Genomic DNA, 13,947 nt, shown 5'->3' on the forward strand with positions numbered 1-13,947 from the left:
ATTAGTTTGACAAGTTCCACATCCCTTTCTTCCAAATAAAAGACTATCGGTACAAGGTCTCTTCCATTGACCGATATAAGAACCCTATGGTCAACAATGGATATTTAATTTTTGGTTTGAAGTCCCCTAGGTCAAGGAGACCTCCTTCAATCATTGAATTCAGGTTCCCTTTATCGGTTTGGGTAACTGTTGCAACAAGGCCTACAAAACCTAGTAGCCCTGCAAGACCGGTTTTCCACACTTACTCTTTATTTCTCCAAAATACCAGACAAAACATATCATATTTGGATACCCTTTTGGGATTTACTAAACATATCCTAAGGGTTCTTATCGATAGGGAACACAAGAATCCAAACCCTACTTTGGCTAGGAGACTGATATAACCCAATTAGGACTATTTTTCAAAGGAGTGTATAGAATCAGACCTTAACTCACAAAAAAACTCAAGGAATACTCTTAATCCATTAAAAATACACCAATTCCTAAGTCTTAGGCCATGATCAAACCTTTAACCTCTGATGTGAGACCTATTTGCTTACACTTGCATGGTGGCCACATGGAGTTGCACACCTTAATGCATCAAATCCTCACCTCCAATGGGTCCTAACCTACAAAAGGCCTTAAAATTCCTAAAATAAATTGGCCATAATTGCATCCCCTTCAAATCTATGAACCACCAATGAAGGATCAACAAGGTAAGGCCATTTCTTTCCAAAGCCCTAGACAAAACTGTCAAATCTAGAACACTTCCAGAAATTTGCTGATTTCTTCCTTTTCTTGGCGAATTAGGACCTCATACTTGATGCATCTGAAAGGTGATTGGTCACTCTAACACATCCCACTAGTTTCCTAACTCCAAAATGATCATACAGTATGATACACCACATAGAATAACAGAATTATAGGAAATTCTCAGAAATATATTACTTCAATGATGCCAAAAGTTTACAAAGTCATTCTCTCCTCCCAATGATGATTGGGGATGAAATTTTATACCTTCCTCAATGGTTATCAACCACCTTTTGAACCTAGGTGACCGTTGGAAGGAAGTTTCTATTTGCAACCAAAAGTTGTCATTAAAAGTTGTCAAGTTTGAGCAACTTTTGACATATGTTAAATCCGCCTACCTAGAGGTGCTTCAACATGTCCTAAACCTTCCTAAGACATCTCCAACACATAAAAACCTAGAAAAATACTCAAACAAATACCCCCATGCCCATATGCCCATGGTGGCTTATCAATTTGCCGAATCAATGTCATTAGGTAACAAGGTGGGGTTTATTACAAACAAATCAAATATCAAACAAACAAGACTACCCTATTACATAGATTGAAAGGTAACATTCTCATGTGTTTCCTTTAACCTTTATTTCTCTTATCATCTTAGTCAGGAGGTTCTCCTGCACCAGGGACCTTGTGTCTATCTCCAGCACGGGGGGCGGACCTCAAGGTTCCACATGGTCGGGTGGTAGTGTTTACCATCCATTGGATTTTTTGGAGTTCTTGTTCATGAGAATTTGGATGGATCTTACCTTGTATTTCAGTTTGTTTTCTTTCAGATGAAAAATATTCTACCATTGCAATGTATTTGTTACGTATCTTCCAAAATTGATGTAAAAGATTATGTAATTGTATATTTGTACTTGAAATTGAAAGAATATTTGTAATTGGATATTCCAAATGGAAAGGAATTGTAATAGGACTATTGTAATATATGCATTTATATTAATAGATAACTTATAAGTGAATGTATTCATGTGTATTATATGTATGTTCTTATTCTTGATGAAGGTTATCATAGGAATTTTTAAGTTGATGCTTTAAGATGTACTTAGCATAGATCTTTCTATGATGGGTTGAATGATTTATGATTAGGAGTTTATTTAATTAAGTTAAGTCAATGCATCCCATTTAAGATGTTTATGTGATTTGGAATAATGTAATGGAATTTAGTTATCTTCATGTGATTAACTTAGTGATATTTAATACATGTTAGTAAGTCTTGTTGAATAGCGATGTTAGGGAACCCTTATCTGAGTGTAAAGAGACGTGGTTAATTCTTTTGCTAAACATTGTTATGATTCATCTATGTTATGTAATAAATTTACTTAGTATTGCATTGAGTTAGAAATGGTTGATGCATTATGTTTCCTTTAAAAAACTATTATTTGTTATGTGTTTTGGTTTATTAGTTGTTATTACTTTGGGGTTCCTTGGTGGGGCGTTACATATATATTTAGGGCTATGAAAACTGATTTTCAAAATTTGGAAAAGATTATAGTAAAGTTTTGAAAGTGCATGGTGCAAAAATGGGAAGTTTTACAAGTGGAAAGGTAATGCAAAGAAGTTTAAATTCATTTGATCATCATGCTTCATGCTTCATTTTTCCCTTCTGTAAGTGGTAATTCAAAAAGTGACTCACTCTGCTTCACCCAATCCTTCCTCTTCTATACCACCAACAAATAGGGATGGGGATAGTTCTACTATTAGCTATTGGTTGATAAATGACTTAGTGTTTATTTTTGAACTAGATTTTTTGGCCCCTTTATGTATGCATTTGATGAAACCTTGATAACTATATATATACTAATATTAATAAAATTTATAGGTGGTTTTCCCACCTTTCATTGATAAAAACATTTAAGAAATGATAGATCTTTTTATTAATTCTAATAATGAATTCTCTTCCTTCTAAAGAGGCAATTAATAATTTTAATGTACATATTAAGTGGGAATAAACAAAAAGAGTAAATCAAAGAAAATAATAATTTATAATTCAAATTTTCACAATGGTGAATTATACTTTATAAAATTAAATGATTATATAATCATCAAAAAGTTGTTAGGCAAAGAAGTTGTATAATTCAAGGTTATAATGTTATATATTTGTTCTTTAAAACTATATATTTAAAACCAAGTTATAAGCTCATAGATTTAATGTTGAGGAGGTCATAAGTTTATGGCACAAGATCTAGGACACTAAGAAATTCAAGAATATTTTTTTTGGTATTGCGCCTGGTCTACTTGAAATTGGAAACATTGCTTCTTTTCAACCTTTTAAACCTAGAAACCTTTTTTCCTAGAATATGATTCTCTTAAAGGGATTGGATGAGAAATTTGGCTAAATTTTCCCAAAAATGACATGTTTAATGATGAAAAATCTTGTTCAACATTTGGAATGGAAATAAATTCAACAATTTCAAGAGTTTTTATTGATAATAATTTCTCTAAGTATGGTAAATCTATGATATTTTCTAATATTTTCATTTTAATATAAGTGTGACCTAATAAATTTGCACTTAAAGTTGCTCAACTATAGGTGCTTCTTGACCATTAGAGTAATGCACCACTTATAATTGTTAAATGTCTCATCAACCTCTTCCTCTAATAGGGGCTAGTGCCCTCCTTAAAGAAATCAACATTGATTTATTCATAATGTTAACAAACATAATTTTTATGATTGTCATAATTCTAAGCTACCTCATGACAAAGACCAAGTTAACAATGCTCATGGTTGGTCTCCACAACCTCATTTTCCTTTTGTCTTCTCACAACCTTGTGACAAAGATGCTCCTATTTTACCTAAGAATAGAAAATTAACTCATTTCACATTAGTCATCTCTCATTGACATGTAATAAAACATAGGGACTAGTTGGAGAACATGCTAATGAAAAGGTTACATTATAGTTTGGGAGCTAATTCTTAACATCTAGGACTTCTCAATAATTGGGGTAAACCAAATAATCCATCTATCTCTTAATAGGTATATAATTATTGCTACTTAACATTTTAGATCCTTTCTATTTTGTCTCATATTTTAATATATTAGATTTAAAAAAATAAAAAATCTATATTAAAAAATCATGGTTTGACCAAACAATCCGCCATCTATTTTTTATATTTATGAAAATATTATAAAACATAATATTGTTAACATAATATTCTTAAATATACACAAAAATTATAAACCCTGTTAGTTCTCCCATTTCCTTCTCAACTACCTCCAATAGTTGATTTCCGAAGTTCTTCTCAATATAGATGAAGTCCCCATTCACCTAAGGGTCTTATCTTCAGATTTTACTCTTTTCACTCAACCTTCCAAAATCTTGAGTCTATTAGCCTTATTAGTGTGGTTTACTCACTCTTTGATTAAGCCTACCATAAAATTGGGCATTTTCACTCAAAGGAAAGCCCCAACCACGTCTCCTTCTTCCCTTAAAAAAAATGTAAACAATGGAACGAAAAATCATGCTCCTTGCACTCTTCGATAAAACCTAAACCTTTGTTCCTCATATCATGTTCCACTAACTCCTCCCACTCAAATGATATTTCTTCTAACCCTAATTACTCTATAGAAGAAGACTCGAAGAACTTTCTACCTATTGACCTACATGTTGTTTATAACTTTGATCTTGAAGTCTCAACACCAAAAACTTTCAAAATTGTTATCCATATTCTATGGGAGACCTCCAATTTAAAGCTTTTGACATCCTTTGCTACCCATGAATCCATGTATAATGGAGTTTTTCATTGTTTAAGACTATACTTATACCCATATTACTCCTAGAAATAACCTATGAAAGATAGATGCCCCCTTCCATCTGTCCTTTAGTTCTCAAGGTGAAGATGTGAACTTTGAGAGCTGTGCCTCATGCTGCTCATTACACATGGTGATCTTTGAAATTGAGGCATCTTTTGGAAACCTAGAGGATAGAATTTACAAGATAGATTCCAATATGGCTAGTATGACAATATCAATACTTCTCTTTCCTTCATTATTTCTTTCAGCAAACAGGTCATAAGAAGTTCTACAAACAACTTAACAATGTTTCATTCAAAAATTCAAGTTTACAACGGTACCCTTGCCTAACCCACTAAAGAAAATGTTTCGTATTCTCAAGAAACTTTCCATGCCCAAAAACTGAATTCTGTTGCAGGCAGGTTTGGGGCACAAAAACAAGAAATGCCATGTTCCGTTGCGTTTAGTACTTCAATTCATCAAACAATCTAGCGTTTGGTAATCTATGTAGCAGGCACAATAGGCGTTTCTTTCATTGAGCAACATTTAAGTGACTAATAAAGGACTGTCATTGAAACATGCAATCTATTTCTTGCTTTGAACAACTACTAACAAAAGGTTTTTATAAATACTGTAATTACCTGTGTGTTGCCTTGGTTTGTTCATTTTTGCAAAAACATTTACCTTCTCCTGTGATGAGCAGGTGCAATATGAGTAAACTATCAATAATTGTTTTGATAACTGCAGCGCAATGGTTATCCAAATAATCATTCGATCCAATCGCAATGAAAAACACACATCTGCTAAAAAACTGCATTGTCCTTGTGTAGCCCATCATGTTCATCAGTTTCCTCCTTGTATTCTCAAAGTAGTTGATCTGAGCCTCTAAACTCAGACATTCAACCTGCAAGTCAATACACTCTTTTGTTCTGCATTGAGCTGAGCTCTTATTGTTAAAAAAGGTTCGTTATTAAATATCACATTATAAACTTTAATTTGTTTAGATAATTCATTTGAAATTATATTAGTATTTTCAACAGAATCTATTTATTAGTTTAATATCAGATGAGCTATCTAAAAGTGTTGCAATTAACCAAATTCAAGAATGTAAATATATTGATTAAATTAGAGTTTAAATGTCCTGCATGTGAACTGTGTTCTCATTGCGAAGAAACTCAAAGTATGTTGGCTCATCTGAAATTACATTAGCATTTTCAATAAAACCTATGGATAAGTGCAATTTCAAATTAACAACCTAAACAAATCAAAACTTAAAGTATGTTGTTTAAATTAAACCCAAAGAAACTATCATACTCAACAAAATGGCATGACGAATCTCCAAATATGAAGAAGGCTGATTTGTGAAAACTCCCACCACCCCCTACTTGTTGACCTTGATCTCCACAATTGCTATTGCTGAAGGCCACCCTTAAATCACACACACTAAGCTTAAAAGTGTTGAACACTCAAAGTTGACTGACATTTTTTAGACTTAATATGTTGTTTAATGTGTGTGGTCACACTAAGAATACACTTCTAGACTTAAAAGTGTTAAATACGAGAGTTGACTGACATTCTCTAAACTTAATACATGTTGCTTAGTGTGTGTGGTTTAAGTTATATTACTTTTTAAATTTATTCTTTATTTTTTATATTCATATGAAGTTTTGGATTCGACATTCTCTAAGCTTAATACATTAGTGTGTGTGGTTTAAGAATACACTTTTAGACTTAAAAGTGTTAAATACAAGAGTTGACTGACATTCTCTAAGCTTAATACATGTTGCTTAGTGTGTGTGGTTTAAGTTATATTGCTTTTTAAATTTATTCTTTATTTTTTATATTCATATGAAGTTTTGGATTCTAATATTTGCTGTACCTAATCACCTTCTTTGGCTGATTGTTTTAAGGATTAGTATTCAAATGTTATTTATTTGAGATTTTTTTTTTTTTTTCAATAAAAGTGGATTATTCCACTAAACTTTTTTATTAATATTTTTTAATTTTTACATAGGATTCAAAGAGCATACCAGAGGAAAGAACCCTGGGAAGAAAACCTCCCGTCACAGCTCATAAAATAAACCTATAGTATCTAACAGATCAGTTTATACATCTCGCCCAAAACCACATACAAAATGTTGTCACAACACATATAATATCAATTTTGCATAGAGTCCATATGACAATTTGTCAAAAAAACCCATAGGATAATTTTCAAATGTAGACTCCACATTTGCTATCAATGGAAGAAGACAAAATTTTCCAAAGCCCTGTGCCAAATCCCATGAGCCAAAAACCTTCCTGCCAAAAAAGAAAGTATCAAAAAAAATTTGGAAAAACACTATTGTATCAAATACCATGAGCTCGAACTCTCCTCCAGACAAGGAACATGAATACTTGAAATGAAAGGGGAAAGCGGGAATAATTATCATCATAAAATTTTACATCAACAATACTCAAGAAAATCACATAACTATTGCTGCAAACCTTGCCATACCCTAGAAGGAATTTCCTCAAAACCCACCTCTCGCTGATTGGCATTGCTATCAATGGCTAAATTTGCCAAATAATCCACAATCTTATTAACTTCTCTGTAACAATGGGATACCAAGAAAGATTCAAACAATTCTAATTTTTGTAAAATGGGATCAAGTATATACTGCAAATTCCAACAATTCGATTTCTTTTTCATAACACATTGAATAATCACCATAGAATCACCTTCAATTATTAGGTCCTTAATTCCCAAAGAGATTGCCATATCCAAACCAAAAGACAAAGCATGAAATTCCGCATAATTGTTAGTTTTAAAACCAATAGCATGACACTTAGCTCGAATAAAATTTGCATTGTGATCATAAATTACCATGCCTATCCCAGCCGGCCCAGGGTTACCACGAGAGGCCCCATCAAAATTCAGTTTAAAGTGCCCCTGCGGAGGAGGTTTCCATCTAGCAGAGCATCTCTTACCTATTGCATCATCCTTTTTTAAAATTGAACCATGAGAGGGTAAAACTGATAGCATCTTCCAAACTCTAGTAACTCTACTATCCCAGTGCGAAAAAGAAGTAAGATTTTCCAAATTCTTATAAATAAACGACAAAGCAACCTCAGAGATTGAAGACTCAATTTTTAATAGAACCTCAGACACAGGAGACCTTGTTTTTTTAATATCCCGTTGTTTCTCTCTAGCCAGACATTCCAAATCACAATGGATGGAGATATGATCTAAAGGCATGCATAAAAAGATGAGGCAAACATAAAGGGCCAAGATCTAAAATGGGAAATGAAATCCTTACCAATAACAAAGGATATATTTAACTTCTCAAACAACCATTGTCAACATTCATAAGCATAATCACAATGTAGGAATAGGTGCGAAGAAGATTCCAAATTTTTGTTACAAAGGACACAAGGGAAAACAACAGTAATACAAAGCCTGTCTAGTCTCATACTTGTAAGGACTCTGTCCTGAACCGCTAAGCAAGCAAAGGCTCAAGCTTTAGAAAGACTAGCCAAATGCCAAAACAACTTATAAGGCCAAGATGATAAATCTTTAGCAACCATAAGAGAGTTGTAACCATCTTTAACATTGTACTTACCAGAAATATTTTGTACTTACCAGAAATATTCTTTGTCCAAATAAGTTCATCCTCAGAATTAGAAAGAAATACAATTCTATCCCCCAAAATCTTCTCAAAATCTAATTTCATGCTTTGATCAACATCTAAGAAATCAATTGACTTCCATCTAGCTAGCTTAAGGGGACCACTAGTCACAATTTCAAAATAATCTGCTACAAAAACACCCCAAAGGGAGGAAAGAACAGTGATCAGAGGAGACCAATCCCTAATATTCACCAAAGGTGTGTGTCCATTCCATACTTCATCCTAGAATCTGACCTTTCTACCATTATGAACAATCCATGAGAGATGAGGCAAAATAACTGATCTACATTTACAAAGAAAATTCCAAATAGCAGAACCCAAAGGCAAATTTGAGACTTTAAAAATGTACTCTCTTGGTCCATTATTTAAATATTTGGCAAACATAATTTGTGCCCATAAGGAGCTAGGCTTGTCATATAATTTCCAAACCAACTTAGCACCTAAGGCTAAATTTTGATTCTCAAGACTCCGAATTCCTGTTCCCCCAAGTTCCTTAGGAAAACATACCTTATCCCATGCAACTAAAGGGAGTTTCTTCTTGCCATCTTTATTATTGTTCCAAAGAAAATCTCTAAGAGTATCCTGTAAACTAACAATAGCTATTTTTGGAGACTTCAAAATAGACTTGAGATATATGGGAACAACATTCAAAATAGACTTGATGAGAACAATTTTACCTGCCAAAGTTAACCATCTATGATTCCATGAGAGAATTCTTTTAGAAATTACTGAAATAATCTTATCCCAAAAACCAATCTTATCTTGTTTAACAAAGAAAGGAATCCCAAGGTAAGTACATGGAAGATTTCCAGTCTCAAATTCCCAAAAGGATTGCAACCTATGCTGAACCAGTTGTAATGTATTAAGGAAAAAAATCTTTGATTTATCACCATTCACTTTCTGACCAGAAAATGATGCATAATTTTGTATTATTCCTTTAATCACTTTTGCCTCACCTAACCAAGCATGTCCAAATAATAGAGTATCATCTGCAAAGAGACAATGAGAAATACTCTGGGGAATATTCTGAATCCTTATACCTTTCCAAAGCCCCCCCACTTTAGCAACCCTAATAGCCCAACTAAAGGTTTCAGCTAGGAGAATAAACAAAAAGGGAGAAAGGGGATCTCCCTGTCTCAAACCCCTAGAGGAAGTGAAAAAACCACAAGGAGAACCATTAATTAAAACCGAGAATCTTGCAGAAGAAATACATGCACGAATCCATTTGACCCTAGCCTTGGAAAAACCTAACTTCTCAAGAACCACACATAAAGCCCCCCACTCTACTCTATCATAAGCCTTCATCATGTCTAGTTTAAGTATCATGGCCGGGGTTCTTTGGGTGGAAATAGAATGAAGCACCTCATGTGCTACAATTGCACCCTCTGTCGTCTCCCTTCCGGGAACAAAACCACCTTGCTCCAATGAAATGATCCTAGGTAGAATTTTTGCCAACCTAAGGGAAATTGCCTTCGTAAATATCTTATACAAAGTGTTACATAAAGCAATGGGGTAGAAGTCAGCAAAAGTCTTAGTATCCTCTTTTTTAGGAATAATTGCAATCATTGTAGTATTAAGTTCTTTTAAAATAGACCTATTTCTCCTAGCTTCCTCGAGAGCCAATAAAACATCATTTCCCACAAAATCCCAACATTTTTGAAAAAATACAGGAGTAAAACCATCTGGTCCTAGAGATTTATCCGGAATCATGGAAAAGACAACACTCTTAACTTTTTCTAAGGAAAAGGGAGACATCAACATCTTATTGTCTTCCAAAGATACTAAAGGAGGAATATTAGATATAATATCATTGCTGAGATTTCCATTTTCTGAAGATAATAATGACTTAAAAAACATAACTGCCTCTGAAGCAATGTCCTCTAGCTCTGTCAATAAATTCCCATTCTGACATTGAATACAAGATATCCTATTCTTACATCTTTTAATCTTAGTTGAAGAATGAAAAAATTTAGTGTTTCTGTCACCATCTGAAAGCCATAACTCTCTAGATTTCTGTCTCCAATAGATTTCCTCTCTAGCTAACACCTCCTCAAACTGTAATTTTAGCGACTTCAATTCATCAAAAACTTGTGGCACCATACCATGTTGAATCACATGAGTATTAAGACACTCAATCATATCTTGAATCCTTCGTTTCTCCTAAAAAATGTTCTTAAAATGCAAGATATTCCATTCCCTAATATTCAATTTCAAACAACTTAACTTCTTAGCAATCTGAAACATACGAGACCCAGAACAAAAAGGAGCAGAATTCCACCATTTCATAAGCAGAGGCAAAAAGGAAGAATCACTAAACCACATGGGCTCAAATTTAAATGGAGACTTAAAAGAACTCCTATCTTCAATAACTGAAAGGGAAATTGGAAAATGATCAGAACCCGAGATCGGTAGAATAGAAGAAAAGAATTCAAAATCCGAATCAATCCAATTCTCAGATAACAAAAAATGATCTAATCTCTTAGCAATCTGAGAAAAATCCCTTCTCATGTTTGTCCATGTGAAAACCCCATTCTGAGACTTACAATAAAAAAGGTTCATATCAGAAATGAAATCCCCAAAGTCATCCATAATCCTTTTATTAGGGAAAACACCTCCTCTTTTCTCATCTAAATCAGTGATAGCATTAAAATCACCCCCGAAGATAATAAAAGAACCATGTTTTAAGGGAGAAGAAATTCTCTTTAATTCACCCCATAACTTACTCTTCCCTTGAATTCTTGATGGAGCATAAATGTTAAAAAGCCAAAATTTAACCTTCGAAATCTTGCTTATAACTAAAGCCAACATCCAATTTGTAGTAGATGCCACTAATTGTACCTCAATATTATAATTATTCCAAAGCAGTGCCAAACCCCCTGAAGAACCACAAGCCAGAGAAGAAAGAAAATTCCACCTTCTCCAAGATGAAAAAACCAAATCAGCAGACTCCTTTGACAACTTTGTTTCTTGCAACATAAAAATATCACACTTAATTAAGTCCATCTGGGACTTAATTAAGCGTCTCTTGTTAGGGGCATTTAAGCCCCTAACATTCCAAGAAATAATTCTCATTGTCCTCGAGGGGAGGCCGAAGCTCCCCTCTTCCCATTAATCGGAGAATTTTTGCTTTCCCCAAAGCAACCTTGCAAATTACGTTTCACAACCCCTGATCTTGTCACAGGAGGACTAGTCACAAATCTTTTACTCCTCTTTCTTTTTACACTTACAAGAGTTAGGCATGTTTTCTTAGGCCTACCAAGAGAGACCGAATGCCTCCCTTGCCCACTAGCAGGGGAAAGGGACAAAGTCTTTTGAATACCAGCATCAATTTCCATTTGAGTCTTAAGATTATTTGGAGGCCCACCTCTCCTAGGAGAAACCACCGATGGTGAAAAAATTGGAGTTGTTTGGACAATTAGTAAACTCTTGCATGACTTTGGAGAAGCCAAGATAAATGGATTATCTTCAAAACCCAACTCTGTTGTGGCCAAAACTGCAAAAGGATTAGCAGATGCAGAAATTGGAAGGGTCGAGTTTATACCCCCCAAATCATTCTCAATTGAACAAACAACTCTATCAGTAATACCCTCATCCATTTGTTGTGCATTATTGTTAAAAATATCATTTACTTGCTAAACCGGATTCTCATCTGGCATAATAACAGGGACAACCTCTGACGGATTACTATTCCCTAAGGAAGATTCATTAGCCATATTAATTTCAACATTCAGAAGGGAATTATTAGACACCAAATTTTTAATTTCTTGAAGTAAAGAAGCATCATTAGGAAAACCTATGCCAGGTACCTGTTTAATAGTTTCCATATCAACCATTGTATTTTTATCTAAATTCACATTCTTTGAAAAATCCAAAACCTCATTTTGAGTGCATGAAGACAAATTGTCATCCATACCCTTTGTGTGACTATTTGGCATCTTAGAGAAATCTATCATCAATGGATTATCTACTCCATTCATGGGGGGATTACCACCCACTATACCCTCGTTATTAGAAAATGACTTCAGTAAAGACGAAAGTGAGATCGAACCCGAAGTGTGATCATTTGGTTTCCCAGAACTACAACACAATGGATTATTTTCAGGATTAATGTGACCTATTTCTACCAATTTATGCGAAGAGACATTTCCACATCCTTCAACCGAAGGTCCCACCGACAAACTATCTTTATTAAGGGATTTAGGGACAAAGCCAACAACCTGCTAGTTTTCTTAAAATCCATAAGTAACAGAGCATCCAAAAGTAAAGGAGACTTAAGAAGCTCCGTATCTAATTTCTCAATTGACTGCTGCCAAATACCATCATGAGACTTGATATTACAAGTAGGGGGGCAAACATTGTTAGTTCTTAATAAGAACACAAATTTTTACCAAAACCTCCCCCTCCACAAAGTCCATTTTAGATGATAAAAAAGTTCCAATAGTATTTCAAATTTTCTCAAGAACATCTGGATCCATAAATTCAAAAGGAATTTTAGGTAAACCAAACAAGAAAGGAATAAGTTTCAAACTAGATCAAGAAGGAACAAAAAAAGGTTTCCAAGCCGCAATTGAAATTAAATGTTTTCCAAACCAATGATGCGAAGTTCTTAATACCTCATCTATGAAAGAAGGAGAATCAAAGACAATAATAAAAGCATTCACAAACAATAATTGAAAATAATGCATATCCCCCCATCTTTTCTGCAATTTATGATAAAGCTTTAACAAACTAATTTGATCACCCCAAATTTCCCCAGAAATAGCATTCGTATGCAAACAATTCACTTTCTTATCGACATAGGAACCTAAAAGATCAATACAAGGGATAGGAGCCCAAAACTGTGATGAAGAAACCCCCAACAGAATAGGATCAGAAGGTATCTTACTTACCTTTTCCGGACTAGCTTCCTTAAGGTTCACATTTACCTTATTTCCCATTTGCTATGAAGAAACAGAAGCCCTAGCCGCAGTCTCCTTATTTGCCAAACCAACAACCCTAGAAAACGTTTGCTGATTGTCCAGATCCAAAGACCATTTCCTTGAAAAGCCCTTGAATTGCTTCTCAGAATTCCCTTGATTCGCACCATTATTAAAACGCCCTTGAGTGAATCTCCTTCCATTGTTATTCTGCCTCCATGTCACACTGCGTCTATTCCCAAAGAAGCCTTGAAAGTATTTTGAAGCTAGCTAAAAATCCTTGTTATTTCTGCTCTGGTTTACCTGTATCGCCATGTCCTTCCATCTGCCGTTCGTGTAGACCCACTGCGGAACATGAGGCAGGTCTTCCCAACCCACATCCGCCCATGAACCCAAATGTCCTCTATCAGCCATGTCTGATCACTGTATTAAATTTGTACTGAACCTATGATTTTTGATCCCTTTACATCATTGAGGTTTGCAACAATGATTTTGGCAATATTCAGAATTAGGATCGCTATGCTTGGAGACAAAATCGTTGTAGAAAACGATCAATTCGCTGTATCCAAATCAGATTCGCTTCTCATTGTGGGAATTCGTTATGACCAGCAATGTCAAATTTGGATCGCTGTACCTGGTGTAGATTTCGCTGTGAACAGAGGACCAATTCTTTGTATATCATTATCAACTTTGCTCCCTTAATGACCTTGCCGTAATCCCAATCAAAGTCGCATTTAGTCAAGGAAAGAGTTTGCTGTATTCCAAATCAGAATCACCCTTTTGACAGACCTTGTTCTTGCTTGGATAGAGATCGCTATCTATGAATTTGCCTTTGCAGACCTA

The sequence above is a fragment of the Cryptomeria japonica genome, chromosome 9 (genome assembly GCF_030272615.1).
Source record: "Cryptomeria japonica chromosome 9, Sugi_1.0, whole genome shotgun sequence".
NCBI lineage: Eukaryota > Viridiplantae > Streptophyta > Pinopsida > Cupressales > Cupressaceae > Cryptomeria > Cryptomeria japonica.